At 43.7% G+C, this 23,806-nt stretch overlaps 1 protein-coding gene across 1 annotated transcript in view; it reads left to right on the plus strand.

The window, feature by feature from the left end:
• Positions 1-256: 256 nt before the first annotated feature.
• The window catches only part of LOC138303671 (epidermal differentiation-specific protein-like), a 32,926-nt gene continuing 9,376 nt past the window's right edge, over positions 257-23,806 (plus strand). The window contains exons 1-3 of the mRNA XM_069242982.1: positions 257-403; positions 9,184-9,265; positions 13,569-13,658. The gene's annotated coding sequence lies outside the window, so the exon portion shown is untranslated. The remainder of the gene's footprint in view (positions 404-9,183; positions 9,266-13,568; positions 13,659-23,806) is intronic.

A 23,806-nucleotide genomic window follows, 5' to 3' on the forward strand; every position in this document is an offset into this window, starting at 1 on the left:
TCCAAAGGCAAACCGATGTAGCATCCCGACCTGGGTCGAGGTGAGCAGGTTTCACATTGTACTTGGAACAGCCTTTGAGCGCGTGGGTGAGAGGGATATTACCCAACAGCAGTTACTGCTGAGCCACAGCTGCCTGAAGAAACCAACCTTCTAGCCGCCCGCGTCCGAACAGAGGGGGTTTGTCTGCACCTGTGCCCCGGGGTGTATTCGGATAAGGTTTCGTTGTAAATCTTTCGCATTCAAGGCACTTTTTCTTCAAGATCTACTACACAACTGTCAATCATTCAATTGGTGGAATGAGAGGGGGAGTCTTGCCGGGGGCCTGGGAAGGGCAGAAGCTGGTGGTACATAAACAGGGTGCCTGATAGGTGATTGTGAGATGCGAAGGACGAGGGGACATCAGGTGAGTACACTGCATGGGCCACTATACTTTGGTTTACTGTCTGTGAAAATCTTCGAGAGTGAGAAATTCTATACGGGAAGTTGGAGGGTAAATAGATGATGTGGAGGCGCCCAGGATGTGTGCACGCGCTGGCACTCTTACTCAAACACGCACACGAACATCACATCCGGACACATCACGCACATACACCATAAACAGATAAACACCCAGGCCCCGATATGCTCACATTCACACCTTACACACGGACTCACACACCTGCAGAAACATGAACAGACCCACAAAGACAGACAACACACACATCAAACTACATGTATATATAAATACCCGAACACACACATATATACACACTCCCTGCACCTGCAAGCAGAGGCCCTGGAATAACTTCAGGTGGGCAGTCATAGCACAAGTCAGTCGGAACCAGGGGAAATCCGTGCGAGGCAGGAAAGTTGGAAGTATAAAGAACATGAAATATTTGGAGCTGGGAGGGATGTGAGATACGACTTGTTTTGTGGATCACTGGTTGCAGTACACCTCCAGAAAACAAGAGCCTGGGCGTAGCAGCTATCCGTTAGCAATCTAATGCAGGGGAGCCTAAGGAAACCAGCATCAAAGAGTGCCATAGGGGTGAAAGAACCTCAAGAGACAGGCTAGGAATCTAACCGGGTAACACCAGCCCCCACAGCCTTGCCACAGTGAAAGCTCTGCTCCATAACAAGGACTGGGACCCTGGGTGAGATCTGTCCACTCCACCATATCATGTTGACCTTTGTCAGCAAGACCTAGAAATAGACACGACAAAATGTGGGTGACACAGGTGATTGATGCACAATACTGCTACCTGTTGCACAGTAACACCCACATGTGTTTCTAGACACATTACATTGGATATCCAATGAGTTACTGCTCAACAGGAAGATAAAGATATTGATTCTGATGGTGCGTCTGTAGGGGACAGTCACAGCCATATAAGAGGATCCTTAGCCATCAATCTCGTTTAAAAGCCAGACTTAGCCCAGACAGCCTACAAGATTGCCACTCTAAGTACCCTTGCCCCAGGGATATCCCCATCCATACCAACTCTCCTACAAATCACGAAGAAACTGAAAACTGAACGCTACACTAAATACTAGCTCAGTTAGGCTGACCTCCCACCCCTTCCACTAGCTCTACGCACTCCCTCTCTACAGTTCCACCCATTGCACCCTCACCAGGGTTTGCTCCTTGGCGAGCGCTCCTTAGCTAGCCTTCTAGGCTCGCAGAACTACCAAACATACATCACCATCTCAGGTCTGGGTTGGGCTTGGTCGACTAAATGTACATCTAGTGCCTGGATATGATGCAAATGAATACAAGGGATTTTTGGAAAATATCTTGCAGTGGCTTATGCTCGTCTTCAAGACAAGACAATGAAGCCTTTAGTAGAGCCAGGGCCTGCTCAACGGTAGTCGAGTAGAGATGTGGGCTTCCCAAGTCACTGGTGACAGGGTGATAGTAAAGGCCCTAGATGACCTTGCAGCTACACTCAAGCATTCACCCATACTCATCAGCCTCTGTTATTGAATGCCTACCTGAACTGGTAACACACGTCTTGTGTAGTCTGTGTATGAGTGCATGTGCTTTACCACCTATGACGCCACCGAGCTTTCTTTAACATATATTCCATGTCACCCGGCTGGTGTTTAGTGTCATGTTTTCAATACATCTTAAGTTTCTGCCCAACCCTACAGTTTTGCGAGTGTGATGTGTGATGAGCGTCAGCACTCCTCGTGCCACACATCCTCGGTGGAGGCGGTGCCTCGCGATGCTGGGACAGAGGCTGTTTCAGAGGATCTGGCAGCCGTGGGTGGGTCTAGGGCAGTACTGAGGGGCGTGGTTAAATGGCTAATTAGCATCACCGGTCTTCTGCATATTTAAAAGTGTATCTTACTCCTCATGCAGAATAGAGGCGGAGTGTGCCGAATGTGTGCACATGCTAGAGCGCCAATGGCAACACATAATACTGGAATTGCTTTGAGGAAGCATTTCAGGAAACACACAAAGGTCATGTGACCCGCGTGTATCAACATCCCATTCATCGCCGCGATGAGGATTTGTGAAATACTGTTCCTGCTCTGAATGTCTCACTGTGCAGGTGAGAGCACGCGACAGAGCAGTGTAAGACGGGAAGCAGAATTAACACCGGTTGCATTGAAGCCACCTTGCATCCGGTGTCAAGTTCCCTGTGACTGGCAATATTTTCAATGATAACGCATATCAATACCTTTGAGTGCCCTCATGTTCAGTGGATTCTCATTTGCGTGGTGTCCCTTCTCAGGCTTTGGAGAGTGCAGCTGTCCTTCCTCCATTTCTTACAGTTTCACATAAGGACCATGCAGCTCAGCCGGATTTATTCTATTGAGGGGGCTCAGGCTGGTTTGGGTGTCCAAGGCCATTGTCATTTCTTTACTAGTTATCCATAATGATTTACTACCTGCTTTTCGGAGGCGTTTTAGGTCTGGCCTAGGGACAGTTTTAACTTTATCCCCAGCCTCATGCTTAAAATTAAAACAAATAATACTAATAAAAGTATCCACATACATACATCATATGGTGGCTGGCAGTCACTCTTACATACATCTCTTAAGTGCTGTCCACATTTTGCCTACACCCACTGCAGCACACAGCAAGATACGCTGGGGCAAATTTACAAGAAAGTGGCGCATCATAAATGATGCGCAACTTTTCTTGCGCCCCACCGGCACCTAACGACACCATGGTATTCATGATATGATGCACCACAGCGGTCGTTAGGCCAACAGCATCAGAATTTTTGATGCTATTGTGGGTGTTTGCTGCACTAGCTTAACATTTTTGATGCTAGTGCATCTAGTGCTTTGAGCAGGCATTAAAAATGATGCCAAAAATGGCAAGTGAAATCTTGTAAATTTCACTGCACCATTTTTGCGGGCCTCCTACCGCTGGGACAACCCCTTGCATACATTATGCCCGGTACAGGCATAAAGTGGTGCAAGGGGTTACAAAGTGGCGAAATGCATGCATTGAGCCACTATGTAAATATGGCGCTGTGAAAATACCTCCTTAACGCCACATTAGCGTACAAAAATTATGCTAATGTGGCATAAGGAGGTGCTAGGGGCTTGTAAATATGCCCCAGTGTGCCCCTCCCATCCACCCATAGCTAACTTGAACTATGAGTGACAGCATTACGCATATCTACAGTATGACATTATATCTTCAGTGTTGTAAATGGCCTTGGGTGGGAAATTTTAGTGGTAAATACCTTTCTGCGATTTTGACTACTTACTACTGGCATCTAAATGAAGGTAACAGTGCAGGGCTAGTCTTATGACCATCAATGAAAAGCATCTTTTGTTGGGAGTTGATTAATTATTTCATATGAACATAAAAGAGGTCCTGAGATGATGTAAGCATTGATGAAGAGGTTTAGGGGCATACTTATACTCTGTTTGCACGGAATGTGCGTAAAAAATTTTGACGCACATTTGGCACAAACCTTGCCCCATATTTAAACTCTCATGCCTGACCCCACGGACATCAAAAAACCTCAGTGTGCATCATTTTTTAGATGCGAGAAACCACCTTGCATTAATGACATGCAAGGTAGGCGTTCCCGTCCAAAAAATGACTTTAAGGCCTGTGCGCCTAATTTATACTCCTGCGTCATTTTGATGCACAGGAGGGGGCGGGCCTTAAAAAACGGCTCACAGCCTGATGTGCACCGTTTCTTAACGCCTGGGTGAGGGCAGGCGTTAGGGACCTGTGAGCTCACTTCCATGGTCTCAGACCATGGAAGCAGTCCAGAGGTGCCCTTCCCTGCCCCCAGGGACACCCCCTGCCACACTCGCCCCCCCCCAGGAGGACACCCATGGATGGGGGGACCCATCCCAGGTAAGTACAGGTAAGTTGAGGTAAGTATTATTTTTTTTTTTTTTAAAGTGGCATGGGGTGCCTAATTTGGGACCCCCTACATGCCACTGTGCCCAATGGCCATGCCCAGGGGACATAGGTCCCCTGGGCATGGCCATTGGGCAAGGGGGCATGACTCCTGTCTTTGCAAAGACAGGAGTAATTTCAATGGGGGATGTGCGTCAAAAAATAACGCAAGTCCAGTTTGAGCCATGATTTTTGACTCAAACCTGACTTGCACCATTTTTTTAGCACAACCCCCATTTTCCCCTCCGCCTAACGTCAGTCCTTAAATAAGGCACCCACCTGGCGCGTAGGAATGGCGTTAGCCGGCGGTAAAATTAAGTATAAATATGGGCCTTAGTGAGACAAAATCTAGAAAATTAACTTTTGATCCCTGGTCTTTGTATTGTGGGGCATTTGTTCTCATTTAAGTACTGTGACAAGGAAAGTGACAATGACTTAATTTTTTATATATATAGCTCGAGAAAAAGTTTAATTTAGATGACATTTACAGACTTTCATAAATGATCATTTCTCAGTAAACCACATTTGGCTCCTTTTGCTCTGAGACTAGCTGAAGCAAAATAGAAAGTAATAGGAAACCCAATAAACCATCTGTTGCCAGTAAATAGCGTCCAGAAGTATCTAGAATAAAATTCGAAAGAGCTAAACATAGCCCCTTTTTCATGTAATTTACCAGTATCTATTCCAAAATTAGATATATGAAGCCTACAACAGTCTCTTGCCACAATGTGTCAGGTTTCTTGCTCTCTTTCCATTACTGAGTGCATGGTGTGCTCTGTGAAAACTTGATTCTACTATTTGGGGTCAGGTAATCACTGGTAAGGCTGGGGTGGTGGAGGAGTTTGGACTGATGGTGGGGCTGTGGCAGCTTCAGAGAATAAAGGGGCATATTTATTCTTTTTTCACACAACTTAACACAGCAAGGCACCTTGCTGCACTGCTCAGCGTGAAAGAGAGAGGGCAGGAATGCTCCATATCTATCGAGATATGGCACGTTCATGCACTTCCCTTTGGCTGGCTCACTGTTGTCTGCTCTGTGCCGAAAAAGGCACTTGGCACCCTGGTGCTAAGGTGACTGTGTTGCATGCAGGATTGGTTTTGTGCAGGAAGGGTCACTTTCGTGTTTTGGTGTAACGAAACTGGAGGTGGGCCCCCTGCAAAGAGCATGGAGGGGGCCCCCCCTGGACTCACTCAGGCCAGGAGCTGAGCTGGGGGCCACCTCCCTGGCACCGTAGGGGGTTGGTGGAGGCCTTTGTTATGCCTCTAGCAGAAAGCAGCACGCGTAGAAAGAGGAAAAATTAGGAAGAATAAAGATATTGCTCCTCGTTACTGGCGCAGAGTAACGCAAGGGAGTGACTTGCACTATCTTGTATAACCCCAGATTTACCAAGCACTGTGAGGCCACGGAAGGAGGCCTTGCGTCTTATTAAATTTAATCTAGGCTTTGCGTTCCCTTGAGTCACGTTGCGTGGCTCAGGAGCGAAGCAAAACTTTGGTAAATATGCCCTTGTATTTGGATCGGTCCCCACCTGTTTCTGAACATAAGTATGGTTTATAGCTGTCTTGACAGCCTATTATGTTCTTAACATTTCATTCATGATATTCTACAAAAATACCTTTAGTCAATTGGAGTCTCGTTTAAATTTTGGTTCCGCCCAGAAGACAGCTGACAAGATAGATCGAGACTGGGTCAGCCATTCTCAGCATTTTGTTTCAGTCCAGAGAACAACCATTTAGTGTTTGGCTTCTGAGGCAGTGTGAAGGAGGTTGTGTTGCTTACTTACAATATGCTAACCGCCTGCCTCCGCATCAGAGGTGACAGCCAGCGACAGGCAAAGGAGTTTGCATCAGTCACAAACTTCTTCGCCCTTGTTTCAAGAGATTCATTGCAGCTCACAAAAGGAATAACCACCAGAGGGCAGCCTCATTCAAAATATGGCTCTGCAACGCGAGTTTCCCCATCAATTGTACTCCAACCACATTTTTAGTACTAAACATATTTCAACAAATGTGATGAAATAACCACAAACTGGCATTTACCTGCATCATGTTAAACGTAGGGAAGCCACCCTCTAGGCATAACTGTCAGACCGACGCAGGGGAGAGTGATACAGAGATGCAGGACAGGTCTGACTGTCCCTTCAAGAAACCAAATAAATAGCAGCTTTAACACCATCCAACCAAACGTCTCCAAATTGAAACACTGTACAGAATCTTAACTAGTAAAGTCAGCACATAGTTAGAACTTCTTGCCTGGTGAAAGGAGTTGGTCCAGGACTGTCTTTCTTCTGCATGTTGGATCTTCTAGTCAAGCTTGTGGGTATGTTACTTGCCTGTCAAGGGTCGCCTCTTTGTATTGGCTGGGGTTAAAAATCTAAATCTGGCCTCCCCTGTGGCAGGCCAGCCAGCAAGACCCACGTGGCTGAACGGTGCAGTGTCAGGTGGGCTGGAAATGTCGAGCTACCCTCAATCAATCAATCAATCTTTGAAAAGCACGGCTAATCACCCGCCAGGGTCTCAAGGCGCTGGGGGGGAGGAGAGGGGAGGAGAGGGGCCTCATCCAGAGAGCCATGTCTTGAGGTTCTTCCTGAAGATGGTGCGGACGGGCTTTGTCTGAGGTGCAGGGGGAGGTTGTTCCAGCTGTTTGCTGCAGTGTAGGTGAAAGATCGTCCTCCGGCGGTGGCTTTGCAGATGCGAGGGATGGTGGCCTGGGCCATATGGGTGGAGCGGAGGGATCTGGCGGGGGTGTGAAAGGAGACGTGGTGGTTCAGGTAGGCTGCTCCTTCGTTGTGTATGGCCTTGTACCTGTGGGTGAGAAGCTTGAAGGTGATTCGCTTCTCAACCGGTAGGTAGTCTAGGGTCCTCAGGTGCTGGGAGATGTGTTCTTGGCGAGGGAGGTCCAGAATGAGTCTGGTGATGGCATTCTGGATGAGTTGAAGTTTTATGATGTTCCTAGTTGAGGTGCCGGCATAGAGGGCGTTGCCTTAGTCGAGCTTGCTTGTGACTAAAGCGTAGCTGACAGTCCTGTGACAGTCTGCTGGGATCCATCTGAAGATCTTCAGAAGTTTGCGGAGTGTGTGCCAGCAGGAGGAGGCAACAGAGTTTACCTGGCAGGTCGGTGCTGGGGGGGTCGATGAGGGATGTGGGCCACCAGGAGTCATCCCAAGCTGAGGTGGCGTTTCCGAAGATGATGAGCTCCGTCTTGTCGGAATTGAGCTTGAGGCAGCTTTCTCTCATCCAGGTGGCAAAGGCTTCCATTCCTGTGTGAAAATTCTTTTTGGCTGTGTCCGGGTCTTCGGTGAGGGAACTGATGAGTTGTGTGTCATCAGCATATGACACGATGTTCATACCGTGGCTTCCGAAGATGGCAGCAAGAGGGGCCATATATGCGTTGAACAGTGTGGGACTCAGTGAGGATCCTTGGGGGCTCACCATGCCTCTAATTACCAAGTTAGAAGCAATCCAGGGATATGGAAGGTCCCACATCAAAGAATTGCGTTGCCGTGGCATCAGTGCCATTCTTGAAATAACACTGTGCGCGCATCTTCTGCAATTGGTAAGGGAAGTCATTCTTCTATTCAAAGTGTAGAACAAGCTGGTCACTGCACAATCAGTGCAACCATGTATGGAACCATTCAGAATGGACCCTAGAACTCTTAAGTGGGTGCCAGGCCTGGGCTCTGGCCAAAACCTGCTCAAATTAACCACTGGCATGGAGCATTGGTACGAATACCCCGCATTCCTCTATCTCTAATCTGTGTCATGGGGAGTGTGAAGTTAGAGAGGGTGTCTTGTGTGCTTTTTCCTGCTTCAGATAAGTTTTGATTAAGTTTGTAAACGTCCTCCCTGGTGTAGTGCAGCAGCAGGGACCTCTTTACTGCTCTATTTGTTCCATAAGTTGCTTTGAGGTAATTACTCACTCCTTCCTGCAGGATGCAGCATTGGCAAGTGAGGCTAGTGCACTGAGTGGGGGTAGAGGACATGGGTGGCGTGCAGCGTGACTCTCCCCATCTATATCATGGTCTCATTACACCCCATCTTTAGATATTAGTGAGGCTCTTGTGTGTTTGCTTCTCTTGTGGGATTCATCAGCTTCATTTTTTTGGTTGATTGCACCCAGTGACTGAGCACTCCAAGCCATATTGCCAAGAGGTGACAGACTTATCCCATCTTAAACACTCTATAACTAGCAGCAAGTTCAGGTGCCTACTGCCAGAGCTGGCTTTAGCGCTGGTGGTGCACAGTGTGACAGTCTTTTTTGGTGCCCCCACCATGACCTCCTCCTCGGATTCCCTCATTACAACCCAGCAAAACTACCCCTCATCTTGCCACAGGAACTCTCTCACATACATTTCATGTGTTTTAAAGCACTGGTAAAGGATGGTTTTACTAATCCACTCAGCTATCCACATAAAATACAGATCTGTTCTTTGCAGCAGGGATACTAACCCTCTGAGCTACTTAATGGTGAGTCGAAACTACCACTAGACAAAACTCACATCTCTCTCTCTGTCTGGAAGGAACATTAATCACAAGAGTTATCTTGACATGTTTCTTGCTGCCTGAAACCCGAACACACGAGATACTCTGCAGCAGGTCTTTTGAAATAGTAAGTTATTGCTAAACAAGGCGTCCCTCCTGAGGTCAATGCCCCCCCATTCCAGGTCAGCACCCAGTGCAACTGCACCAGTCACATTTCCCCAAAGCCGGTCCTGCCCACTACAGAGATGCTGTGGATTTCGATCATTCCACTGAAATAAACTATATTATGTTGTCTACCATTTATACATTTATTCAGTCATGCCATGTTTTTCTTCTCCTTGTAGATCCAGCGATAATTGTTAGCTGTCTGCTGCGAGAGTTGCCAAAGGCAAGAAGCAGTCCTTCACAAGTCACTTTTGCAAAGAGGTAAGTGTGAAAGCTTTCCATCAAAGGTTTCTTATTAGGAAGCAGATGTCTCTTTTCAATACCACCAATATTAGGGTGCTGACATGTTCTTTGAAAGCTGTGGAGGGAAATCCTTGCCCTGAACTCTAATGAGCGAGTGAGCCAGGCCTTTTCTATGGAAGGTTTGGGGTCCTTCCCATGAGAAAACTTTGAAAAAGATAATGCAATTTAAAGCTCAAATTTCACATAAAATTACTAAAATGCATTGGCACTTATTAAATATTCAAGTTCTTTATTGTGTGTGTCAATGAAACCTGGTGCTCCTCATTAGTTGACCCCTGTTTTTTCAAAATGTGTTTTGGGTGCCCCCATATGTCAAAAATTGTCAAAAATTGACTCCAATATGCCAGGTCTAGCATTTTGTCATGGGTGGCCCATGTCAAATATTATTACATAAATAAGTATGTCAGTGCTAGAATTCCACCATTATGGCTATCCATATATCATGGGTAACCAATTAGTAAAAAAAACAAATACCTCTAGTATGTCAGGGCAAGCATTTTTTCATTGTTGCCCCCACCCACCTTGGTTGTCCTCCCTTCTGTCAAGAATTATCTCCAAGTGCTGCTGCCAGCATTTTCTAAGGGTGCCCATATGCAAAAAATTGAATCCGGTATACAAGAGCCAGTATTTCACAATTGGTGCCCATTATGCCAAGAATTACCTCCACAACGCCAGTGCCAGTATCTTGTCAGAGGTGCCTCCAGTATGCCAGTGCTAATATTTTACCATGGACGCCTCTATAAGCCAAGAATTACCTTCTGTATGGTAGGGCAAATGGAGGACTCGCCAGCAAAAAACAACATGCTCACTCACTATCACTTACATTGACGGACACATACTCAGTCTCACTCATTAGTTTCCACTCACTTATTTCAAAGTCACTCTTGCTCTCACTCTTACTTTCACTAATGCTCACTCATGTGCACTCATTCACTCTCACTCATTCCCATTCTGATGTAATCATACTTTCTCACTCACAATTACTTGCACTCATTGATTCTCAAACCCACATATTCACTCACTCTGACTCAATGAATCTCATTCTTTTACACTACTCATTTTAAGTCCCATTTACTCTAACTCATTCATATTTTCTCACTCGCTTACAACTTGCAATCACTGTAACTCATAGATGTTTAACTTACATACTTAATGTAATTAAATGATCCAAAATGCTATAAACACACACTGACTGACAGACCAGTAAGTAGTGGGAGTTCCCAGCAGTACAAAATGGCACTCAGCATGGCTGGTAGAATTTAACAGTAATTGGGCCATACAATTTACTTGATAAGATTGTAAATACACCTTCATTAGTACTAACTCCCAATAGAAAGAAATGTCGTAGATTTGTACCAGAAAGAAGGGGCATTTTTCTTACTACATCACACACCCCCCTTCCTTGATGACATAAAATACCACTTTAGGAAGAAATGCTAACACAAATACTGGTCAAAATCTCTTATGAAGCACTTTTTCCTCAGTAGCTTTTAGACCTGAACAGCTATGACATTGTAGTGTATGTAGGATGACTTGCCCATAGGAAAAATCTATAGGTCAAAAGCAGACAAAATAAAAATATACCAACAGTAGAAATTTGTAAAATTAGCTACTAGAGGCCATTCAGTTGAAAGCATATATTTAAACAGGCATTTGCAATACAATAGGTCTTGCATTTGCTTGAGTTAAAGCTATTGCCGTTGTAAATGCATAACTGAACTTTTCTTGACACATAACTTGGCCAACCCTGCTGCATAATTTGGTCCTCTCTGCCACATAATTGCAGTGCATATAGCTAAAGCACTTCCATTTACTTTCTTCCTCTATCTGCAGCAAAAAATGAAAATATTGCTATTATTTATGATATTTTTTATATTATTATTTTGGGGTCCCTGGAGAGTTATGGGTAAAAATGTTTTGTAAAAGGAATGCCCTGCAAAGCATTATGGGGTGAGTTTCTGAGTGCAGCAAATATTGTAGTATATTGACTGTAATGCTCAGAACAGCCACTAGAGGGCACCACTATAAAAATAACATTTGTAAGAAACATGGTCATGTAAACATATAATCACCCCTAGAGAGCATAACCACATGAAAACCGAATGGCAGAACATAATGAATTGTAACCATACATTTAGCCTCTAGAGGACGTAATGCTTAGAAGGCCTATTTGCAGCCCTACTAACATAATATTACAAACCAGGCCCTTAAAACACAAATTACTCCCCGCTGTAAAACAAAAGTTCCAGCCATGAGAGAACTTAAAAAGACAGTGAATGGTGGTAGGTGTTAATATTTTGCGGTCCACCCCAACCTAATGTGGGGACCAGAGATGCTCTAGCAGAAGGAGTGTGTTGTGCTGAACATTTTGATGGTGGTCCGACTGTCCTTGGACAACCACATGGTGGGTTATGGGCAAAAGTGTTTTAGAAAAGGAATGCCCCGCAAAGCATTATGGGGCAAGTTTCTGAGTGCAGCGAATAATGTAGTATTTAATTGCAATGCTCAGAACAGACCCTGGAGAACATCATCATAAAAATGGCATTTGCAAGAAACATGGTCATGTAACCATATAGTCAGTCCTATAGAGCACAACAACATGAAAACAAAATAACATAAAGTAATGCAGTGTAACCATATATGTAGCCTCTAGAAAACATAGTGCTTTACACATTTCAGACCTAGCAAGCCTACTGCAATACTATTACAAACAAGGCTCTTAAAACACCAACTATTGCCAGCTAGCTTGCTTAAAACTACATTGAATGGTGGATGAGGTTACTAATTTGGCCCCCCCCCAACCTAGTGTGGGGACCCATAGATGACCTAGACAGAAAAACGCACTGTGCTGAATGGTTCGGTGGTTGTCCCATTGTCGTAGGACCTCCACAGGCTGAGTTATGGCCAGAAATGTTTTGAAAAAGAAATGCTCTGTATAGCATTATGGGGTGAGTTTCCGAGTGCAGCGAATATTGCATTATATTGACTATAATGCTTGGAACATCCCCCAGGGGGCACCACTATAACAATACCATTTGTAAGAAACATGGTCATGTTACCATATAGAAGAACATGATATTGTAGTAAATGATATTTCTGACACAATATTTTTGTCAGATATATTGTTTACCACAATATTGTGTCAGTGATCCTGTTTTTTCATTTCTTTTCTGGTCTAATGAAGCAGTAGAGACCTCTTCACTGCTCCACCTGTTTCTATGATGGCTTTTAGATAATCAGTAACACCTCCCTGCAGGAGACAGTGGTGGTGAGAAGGGCTAGTTCATTTATTGTGCACCGAGTGAGTCTTGCCATCTTTATGTCAATCCATGGTCTGAGTTTCCTGTTTGCTACCTTCTCCTGTGAAACTGTGCTTATCTCTCTTCTTCGTGGTTCTTTGTGTGACTGTACCCAGCACCTGAAAACATCAGACCAGTTCTTGGTATTCATTGCAGTGCACCAGCTGGATCTGAATTACTCACTTGGTTACTGCCTTTGAACAGGTGCTCAAGTGTGCTCTACCCCTTATTGGCATTTGCAGCCATCCTTGGATACAGTGCGTGAACAGTACATAAAGGCGGGCTCTGATTTGAGTAATTACCAATGACTGAGACTAGTTAAAGCATCCGACCTATGACCATTTTATTTTCTTCAGTGCAATGCACTAAGTGCGACAGGTATGCCCAGATGTGTGTTCTGAACTCACTATGCCCCTAGAAACAAGCTGCAACTAAATGAAGAGGCATCAACTATGATGAAACCATTCTTGGGTTGTTTGTATTTTGGTTCTGAGAGGACCTGGGTTGGCAGTTCAGGTTGAACTGTTACTATTAGAGCAGGATAAAGGCTGCTTTGCATCTGGGTTGGTCTAAATTGAGGTAGTATAATGTGCAAAAAGTAGGATGGAATGAGATGTGGCCAGAATAGTTGCAAGTGGCTAAGATCAATTTAGACATCCTACCATCACTTTTTCGTTCGCTTCTGATCTTGACATAGGACATAAGCATTCTCTGTACAACAAAACAAATTTGCAGTGTCTCATTTTTTGAAAGATTAGGGTCAAATTAATGTTTCTGAAGGAGCATTTATGACCATTTACACTACTCTCAATGAAGTAAATATTTTTCTGTTTCCGTCATGAACATTCCACAACCGATAGCAGGACCTGGTGGCTTCTGCAGTAGGATTGTTGATTTAACATATTTGACTCAGATAACTTTCTTAAAATTTTAAGTTGTCCACATTGATTTCCTTCTTGTAGATCCAGCCGTAATTGTCAGCTGCCCGGTGTTACAGCCAGCAAGAGTCCTCTGGAAGCTACTTAAGCCACTGGAAACCAGTTTGTTGAGAGGTAAGTGCGGCAGCTTTAGCTCGTCCTGTCATAAACTCCTTATTAGGAAGCAAATTCTCAGGCAGCCGGGCTAAAAGAACCTTGGCTTCCAAGTTGACTGCCTAAGTCTCACAAGAGGATCAGCTCTTGTGAGACTTGAGACAGAGGGCCTCATTACGAGGCTACCGGTCTTGAGACCACCAGCTTCGCGGTGGCAGTCAGGACCACTGCTGCTGTGGTGGTCCGATTGCCACATTAAGAACCTGGCAGTTAAACCGCCAGGGTACTGCCAGCACTGCTAGGATCCATGATCCCGATGGGCTGGCGGTGGCAGAGATCGCAATCAGCCAGGGCGGCGCTTTATGCACCACTGCCCTGCTGTTTACGACCTTGTTCTCCACCAGCCTTTTCATGGTGCTTTTACCGCCATGAAAAGGCTGGCAGAGAACAGGTGCAGGGGGGGCCACAGGGGGGCCTGAGCACTGCCCATGCACTTGGCATGGGCAGTGCAGGGGTCTCCCTACCCAGCACCCTCGCAATGTTCACTATCTGCTGTGCAGACAGTGAACATTGCAAGGGTGCTGGTGCACCCTCCAGGCAACAGCATGGCTGCCGGCTCAATTACAAGCCAGAGATAATGCTGCCACCTGTTTCCCACTAGGCTGATGGGTGGAAACCAAGGTTTTCACCCGTCAGCCTAGAGGGAAACACCTAATAGGCCTGGCCGGATGGTCGTCACTACGGCGGTGCCCACCCTGTCAGAAGTTGCCGGACGGGCTTTCCCGTCCGCTAAACTCAAAATGAGGGCCAAAGTTTTGCTAAACCTTCCAGACCTCAATTGACAGAATGTCAATGTACTGCAAACCTTTTTTGTGAGTTCCATGCCAGAGGATTTTATTTTTGTTTTCCAGGGGCATGGTTTGTTGTTTCTTGTTCCATGTGTGGGCAGCTCTTCAGGTGCAAAGCTTTGCTTCACATTGTTCATGAACTCACCAGTAGAATTGGATTCTACAATAAGACTGCATTGCTGATCGCATGTATGTGCATTAGGCTGGATTTCTAGCACTATTGTACTCAAATGACACTGGGTGAGGTGGTTTTGACTGTGTCCCATGGTCTATGCTCTTTCCGATGGTCTTGTTTATTGAGATCGAACAGTCAGAACTGCTGTGTAAGTTGAAGGCTATGAATCTGTGCTGTCAGTTCCCAGGATCTGCCCTCTCAACTATATCTTTTACAGTATATTACTGCAGCACCCACTGGACAACCCTACAATCTTACATTGAAAGAAACTCATACTTCAGGTCAGACACCATAGGTCAGACAACATGCGAACATGCATGGGCAGGAATGCTAACCATGTTTCAAGTTCCAAAGATTTTATAAAGACTGCCTTCATTTATGTCCACTCTTTTATTTTAAATACTCTGAGACAGCACATTCTTGATTTTGCTGGAATTATCAGAAGATTTGGAACTTGCTTGTCAATCCCATGATGTCAGATAGACTGCGAGGGTTGTTGGGTGTCAGTAGTAGTGTTGCAAAATTAGTTGAAGTGTTTCCTCCCTGAAAGGAAGGTTAGCGTTGGAGCAGGACAGGAATCAATCAAACCGGTAAAGGTTCCATGCTAGTACTTCCAGGATCATGTCTGTATCAACCCCACTTTAATATCCACACTCAGAATCTCCACCAGCTACTGTTATACCTCAGAATCAATTAAAAACATTATGCTGGTGACATTCAAATATTGGGTTGTATGTCAGATCATAAATAAAACATATATGGCCTGGAATGAATATCATGGTGGAAATATTCTTGACAAAAATATTGCTCCATTGATTGTAAAATTTCTATTACTAACTCCCATATGCTAATATTTCCATAAACAATATTTAGGACACAATGGGGGTCATTACGACCCTGGCAGACGGCGGAGAAGCGGCGGTAAGACCGGCAACAGGCTGGTGGTCTTTTTTTTGCAATTATGACCATAGCGGTTACTGCCATGGTCATCCGCCGCTTCTCCGTTCCGCCCGCTGGGCTGGAGACCTGGGTCTCCAGCCCGGCGGTTGTCACTATACCACCGGCGGGATTTGGACCAGGCTAACCGCCATGGATTTCATGCGGTTTCAAACCGCCATGTAATCCATGGCGGTAAGCACTATCAGTCCCAGGGAATTCCTTCCCTGGCACTGATAGGGGTCTCCTCCACCCCCCACCCCGAGTCCCTCCCCTACACCCCCCACCACCCCTGCCACCCCCCAAAGGTGGCAGGACCCCCCCCTCCACCCCGACCCCAACATCAGACATCACTCAATCACACACGACACGCATGCAGGCACCATCAACACACATACACGCACACACACCGACATACATGCCAACATCCACACACACAGTCAGACACGCACACCCACATTCAAACATACATGCACACATCCATACAGACATACCCACAGACATACACGCACTCATTCCCAAACATACAACACCCCCACAAGCATACACGCACTCACACACCCCCTCTACATACACATACGCACACTCCCATGGACACACACAACACCCCCCAACCCCTCCCCTAACGGACGATTGACTTACCTGGTCCGTCGATCCTCCGGGAGGGGACGGGATCCATGGGGGCTGCTCTGCAAACACCACACCGTCAACAGAACACTGCCACACCGAATCACAGGACCTGATTCTGTGGGCGGTGTTCTGTTGACGTGGCGGTGGAGCAACCTCTACTTCCTCGCCACCCGCCAGTATGGCTGTTGGCGGCTCTCCGTCCGAAAAAGGACGAAGAGCTGCCAACAGTCATAATACGCAGAGCGGAAAACCGCCACCACTGGCGGTCTTCAGCACGGCGTTCCCTCAGCGGTCTTTCAAAAAGACCGCTGAGGTTAAAATGACCCCCAATGTTTCTATGAGACCGCCAGGGCTAAAATGATGGAAGCACCGCCAACAGGCTGGCTGTGCTTCCAGGCGTATTACGACAGTGGCGGAACCGCCGTGGTCGCACCGCCGCGGCCCAGGGGATTACGAGTCCCCGACTGCCAGCCTTTTTCTGGCGGTTTGCACCGCCAGGAAAAGGCTGGCGGAACGGGGAGTCGTGGGGCCCCTGCACTGCCCATGCCACTGCCATGGGCAGTGCAGGCGCCCCCTGACAGGGCCCCATGCACTTTTCACTGTCTGCTATGCAGACAGTGAAAAGCGCGACGGGTGCAACTGCACCCGTCGCACGGCTGCAACACTGCCGGCTCCATTTGGAGCCGGCTCCTATGTTGCAGCAGTGATCCCCACTGGGCCGGCGGGCAGAAACCAGGTTTCCGCCCGCCGGCCCAGTGGGGATCTCCAAATGGCCGCGGCGGGCGTGCGGCCGCATTGGCGGACGCACAGCAGTCAGATCATGGCGGGCGGCTGATGCCGCCCGGCAAGGTCGTAATGACCCCCAATATTTAGACCACCATTTTCTGGTCACATACCGAAATGGTGTTTGATTATCCAAAGATGGAATAGCTGCCAAGGGTGGAGGTGTTCACCGCTATTAGTCAATGGATAAATTAAACCTGCATGAGCTTGTATGTTTCCAAATCATAGTTCTTGTTCTTCCACAGTGATCATTGGTTAAAGAACCAAAGCCTTCTCTCCTTAATGATGAGATACAATGTTATGCTGGAAAAAGCTTTGTTGATGACTGACAGCCAGGTTAATCAGGTTACAGAATCATTCAAGTAGTATCTTCTGTGCTTTGAAGGTCATGTCATCACTTTGGGCCTGATTATGACTTTTGCAGTACCACCTTGGGACCACCAAAGCCGCGGGGATGCCACCAACACCATGGAGGCGGTGGCCCCGCAACCGTATTACAATGTTCCCGCCAAGCTGACCAGCGGGAACATTGTATTACAAGGTACAGTGCTGCGGTATTGGCCTCGGCTCCCTTAAGGTAGTCGGACCACTACCGTAGCACCACATGACCATTCCGATGATGCCACGCAGGGGGAGCCAGCACTCCCCATGCCATGCCCCAGTGGCCCCTTGCACTGGCTTTCTGCTAGCCTTTCCATGGCGCAGTAACCACCATGAAAAGCCTGGCAGAAAGTGGGGTTGTAATCAGCCAGGTGGTGCTGCGTTTAGCACCGCCCTGGCTGGTTACAACTTCGGCCACTGTCGACCTATCGGGAACAACATTCCCAGTGGAGACGGCAGTCCCCTGCTGGGTCCGCTCACCAGGGTTGGAATGTGGCAGTCGGATCGCCACAGTTGCGAGGGTCCAACCGCCACTGCGAGGCTGCTGGACCTTGGATCAACAGCCTCATAATGAGACCCTTTGTTGTTTGCAAAAAGATCAACTTTTGTGAGAGCCATTATTGGTGCTATAACTGATGATGGCAGTATAAGCTCTGCAAAACTTAACAGCGAACAGTTCATTCACCTTAGAGGGCCTATATCTCTCTTGTTAGTCAAAAATTGCACTTACCGCCAGTGGCCACTTGATCAAATTTAATACCCTTATACAAAATAGTGTTTGGTAACACCCCTGATCTATTCAAACCCAGCCTGATTCGGATGAGTGATATAATATTGAGTCTAGAAGTATTGCAATAGAAAATTATTGTGTCAAAAATATTGTTGACACAAATATCATCTCCCTGTAGTGATGATAATAAGTACAAAAATAGCAAAAAAAATATTGTTCACAATAATATACAAAATATGACAAAGATATTCTTTCCTGTTATATGGCAGTTTAAAATATTAAATCTTAAATATTTAAATACATAACAGTTATATATTGTATATTAAATAAATGTATGTAACATTTACTATTAAAATTAAATATATTCATATATAAACATAAACACAGAAATACTTGTGCGTGTATGTTTATACATATATATATATAATATACCGCTATTATAAAAAATTTATTTTGCATTATCTTAATTTTTGTGTATTTTTTCAATTTACTACTATAAAAATATATGTATTTTTATATTTTAATGTAACAAAATAAAATATGAAATATTAAATAACTTACCAAAATAATTAAAGTAAAGAGAACACATTTACTAAAAACATTATATGTATACACACACCTACATATATTCACACATACATATATATATACACACACCCACAGATATATATATATATATATATATATATATATATATGCAACGTTTAAAAAAATTACCAAATAATGATATAACAATAATATAAACAATATTAATAAATATAATAAAGTCTGTTAATAACCGCATGAAATTTCATAGGGGTAAAATTTAGGGGCAGATTTAAGAGCACCTAGTGCCTCCTTGCGCCACATTAGCATAATTTGTTTTACGCTAATGTGGCGCAACAAGGCCAAAATCGCCACGCCAAATTTACAAAGTGGCGCAGTGCATGCATTGCACCACTTTTTAACCCTTTGTGCTACATTATGCCTGCATCAGGCATAATGTATGCAAACGGGGCGTTCCCTCATTAGGGGGGCCGAAAAAATGGCGCACAAAAATCTAAAAGATTTCTTTGTGTTATTTTTCTCCACACTTTTAACGCCCGCTCAGAGCAAACGTTTAAAGGAGGCACACCATTGTTTACAATGAGCCTGAATGGGCTTTGCAGGATTAGTGTCAACATTTTTTGTGTGCAGTGCCACTTTCCTTAAATCAGGCACTTAGTATTTCCACTCCAGTCGGCGCAACAGTAGGAAAAGTGTTGGACTCCAAAGTGTAAAATGAACTATTCCCACTCCAGTCTGCACAACAGTAGGGAAAGTGCTGTACTCTGAATGGGTAAAATTTACTATTCCTATACCAATCTAGGCAACAATAGGGAAAACATTGGACTTCGGAGGGGTAAAATTTACTATTCCCACTCCAGTCTGTGCAACAGTAGGGAAAACGTTGGCTACACAGTGGCAAGATTTACTATTTCCAGTCCACTTTTTGCAACAGTAGGTAAAGAGTTGGACACCGGAGGGGTAAAATTTACTATTCCCACTCCAGTCTGCAACAGTAAAGAAAGTGTTGTACTCAGAAGGGGTAAAATGTACAATTCTCACTCCGATCTGTACAGCGGTAAAGAAAATAGTTTACCTAAAACACATAACATACTTTAATAGCTCAATTAATTCACTAAAAATATACAAATGCTGATATAAAAATCATATATTTAAATTTAAAAAACAATTACATATTTTACATAACTATTACATTTTTTTTATTTCAGGCAAAATAAAGTTAATAATTGATATTTAATTAAATTCCCACACTATACTACCACAGACCTAGCAGCCCATATTAAAATATAATGAGAATACAAATAAAATAACACAATTAATTTATTAAGTAATAAAAATGAAACATTAATAAGTGAATAATTCTTTGAAAATTAATTATTACTCAAATAACTGCCTGTTACCCTACATAAACAACAACCGACAACTAATATATAATATAAAAGCTATAGGGCCTGATTACAACTTTGGAGGAAGGTGTTAATCCGTCCCAAAAGTGGCGGATGTACCACCAACCTTATTGCGAGTCCATTATATCCTATAGAACTCGTAATACGGCTGGTGGTATATCTGTCACATTTGGGACGGATTAACACCTCCTCCAAAGTTGTAATCAGGCCCATAATTCTTAAAGAAATAACATAATTGTTATTCAATTAAATATTTGAATAAAAATTAATAATTAATTAATAATTATTACTCAACTTAACCCTATACTCCTATAAACACACCACTTGCACCTAAAATATAAATTATACCCCTACAAACCCAACATGCACATAATACATAGCATACAAAATTTAATACTTACACAATTTACATAAATATCACCTAAATACGTAATAATCATAAACATTTCATTATTAATTAATTATACTTAATTAACTTCTCACCATGTACCTTTACAAACTTTCACTATCTGCTACGACACTATAAATTACTATTAACAATTAAATTAAGAACTATACCTAACTTAAAATTACAAACTATAATCATAAATATTAATAACAGTTATACAAATAATCTAACGCATATACAATTAAAATATAACTCAAATTATTATAAAGATAATTAAAATGATATTTTACAACTATATTATTGAAAATGATATTAGCAACACAGATATTATTGAAATTGATCTCACTTACCAAACATTTTATAATAACGTCAACGATATTGCTGCATCATGATATTTAGGTGTCTCAATATTAATGCTCAATATTTCGGTGACTTGATATTTTTGATTTGATATTTTTTTCAATTACCCCTGATCCCACACTGATTTAAGATTTCAACGAATAAACATCTGTTGGTGTCTCACCAAAGTATTGGAGAAAAGGATGTAAGGGCCCTTTCCAGCCATTGCAAGCTTATTGTGAAATTCTCTGCAGATATGTACAACAACACAATCCAGAACGGCTTTAAGATCTATTTGGGTAATTTACCAGGATTGCTTTACACTGCAAGTGGCCTTTTAGATTTTGTGCTTTCTATATATGATTTATGTATTCAGTTTATGAAGTATTACTGCTACCTAGAACATCCTCAATTTCTGGTCTTCGGGAATTGTGGAATGGTAAGTAAACAGTTAGAAGAAGACCTAAGACTCCCTGCAGAACAGTAGTACAATTTTAAAAATACCCAGGTCCAGCATTATAGTAGAGATGGTGTGCCATACACAAAAGTTTGACAGAAACATGTTTCTTTTAAGGTAACAAGTGTGAGGCTCAATGATGAAAAGAAATATGGGCCTGATTTAGATTTTGGCGGCGTTTACAAGTATTGCTTCAATCTGACGGATTTCCACCTGCCATATTTAGAAGTCTGCCCGCTGATTCTCCATCCACATTGTTTTCAGTCATGCAAGTGGCACACCATCGACAATGCGTCTGTCTCCTCTGCTGGCTAACATTACTCTGTCGTCATCAGACTGGCGAGATTGCACCAAGCGCATTTAGATTTCTCAGTTGTTCTGGCGTTGTTCTTGCAGCTGATTCCTGACAGCGAGATTTCGTTGCAGGGCACATACAACATTGTACTATGCCTGCGGCTTTTGGATGGACTCTAACATCACACACCTGATGTGTTTTGGCTAATTGTTTTCACCAGCATAGCACACCATAATACACACTCCATTTCAGACCATGATCCTCGGCCTTTCCATCACAGCGCAACAGTTTTCTGCTGCAAACACACAAAGAACCACAAACAACATACACACACTATTGACACTATACTCATAAGCTCAGCACCCATAAGCACCACAACCAGACCAACCACCACAACAACACTCATCTAAACGAATACTCTCACACAAAAGCACACCTACACATAAAACAACACCAATGATCACACACACCTGAATATTACACATCAGAAAAAAAAACACATCCAAACACACAAACTAACAAAAGACCCACATGCAACTACCAAACATACAGAAACAACCACATCACCCACTCCAACTCCCTCTACCTCAACCAGCCAATCCTCTCCCACCCCTCTTTCCCTTACTCCTCCTTCCTCATTTTTATCTTACCTTGCCTTGACCCCTCTAACACCTAAACCCACACTTCCCAGGAAAAAAGCATTGAGGTGTCTACAATGTGCCCAATAGATGCCCCTTCCTGAGGAGGTTACCCTTGTACTATCTGTAGGAGGCAAGTTATGGGCAACAATACCAGAAGATATTGTATATTCAAAGTATTATTTACTGTTAGTTTTTGTTATATTACCAAATTAAATTACATGAGAGAATGACCTCATTTATGAGTAATCTAATTTTACTTTCATAAACCTTGTCCTACCTTTATTATTTATGTACAATTCATTTGTTTTATAAAATGTTAGGGATGGAACTGTGAGATATATATTCTTGCTTACATTTATTACAGTAAATACAAAATATTTATGAAATTACCTGTTTGTAAAGTCCACACATTAGGAAATAATTCAAATATAATGGACATAAAAAATTTGATGCAAGCATGCATCATGATAATGGACACTTACGCCAAAAAATACCATTGATATTTCTATTTTTAAGTGTTCATAAAGGTGTGTTTTTTACATTTCTTAAATTACAACATTACATAAATGCAATAAGAAGTAGCAAAAAATTGCTTGAAGAAGAGTTTTAGAAATATAGGGGTCTAGAGCAAATGTAAACAAACAATTCAAGAGAAAATAAGGTAAATAAAAGGCTTACCTTCGATTCTGGTGACAACGGATTGGTTTGCTTCGTGGACAGGTAGCAGCAGCAAAGGAAGGACTTGAATGATTGGGTTCATCCCTTCTACACCACCAACTTAGTTGAGGAATTTTACCCACCACAGTTACGTCGACAGGAAGGCACATCATGATTGGGACGGCGGCAATATTAGCTGTATTCCCTCCAACAGCCACTTTTGCCTATGATGCTGTTGGTGCAGGTGTAAAAATCTGGCAGAGACGGCAGGTCTCAGACAATCGTCCATAGACCCACCAGCATTTAAATTCAGTGGGTGGACCGCCTAGTAGGTGGAAGTTCCTAAGTGAAGTAAAGTGGCATTTTGAAAGGCATGGAGCGATAAATCCTAACCATACCAAAATACAAGACCTAACACCCAGTTTTCTTAAAAGAAGGTAGCAATGGCAGAACCTTTCTTAACACTTCATGCAACATGCGGGTGGAAACCAGCTGATTGATATGATCCTTAAAACTCAGTTGGTATCAAAAGTCAATACCAACTTATGACTTATGGACTGGCATGGAAGGACAGCTTAGATTAGAAGGCCATCACACATTGGACCTTGCTGAAGAGGTGTTTCCAAATGCAAGTAAGTTTTGTCTTTGTGCTCCAGTTAGGACAGAGAGCATTGGATTTCATCCAAGCAGGAACATGAGTCAGAGTCTGTAATGTGTGACTGATGCTCTGCTACCTCAGGTAGTCATACGGTCAACCAGTTGTCATCTACATAGGCATAGAAGTTCAGTCCAAATAATCTCATTAGAAATGCAAGTAGAGCCATATAAATATTAAACTGTACAGACTAATTACTGACCCCTAAGTAAAGGACTTAGGCAATGCACAAACATAAAAGCAAATGATGCCATCCTTCAGCCGGAGCCCTTCATGAGTTCACCTATATGATGGGCTTGTCC

This window comes from Pleurodeles waltl, chromosome 7 (genome assembly GCF_031143425.1).
Source record: "Pleurodeles waltl isolate 20211129_DDA chromosome 7, aPleWal1.hap1.20221129, whole genome shotgun sequence".
Lineage (NCBI taxonomy): Eukaryota > Metazoa > Chordata > Amphibia > Caudata > Salamandridae > Pleurodeles > Pleurodeles waltl.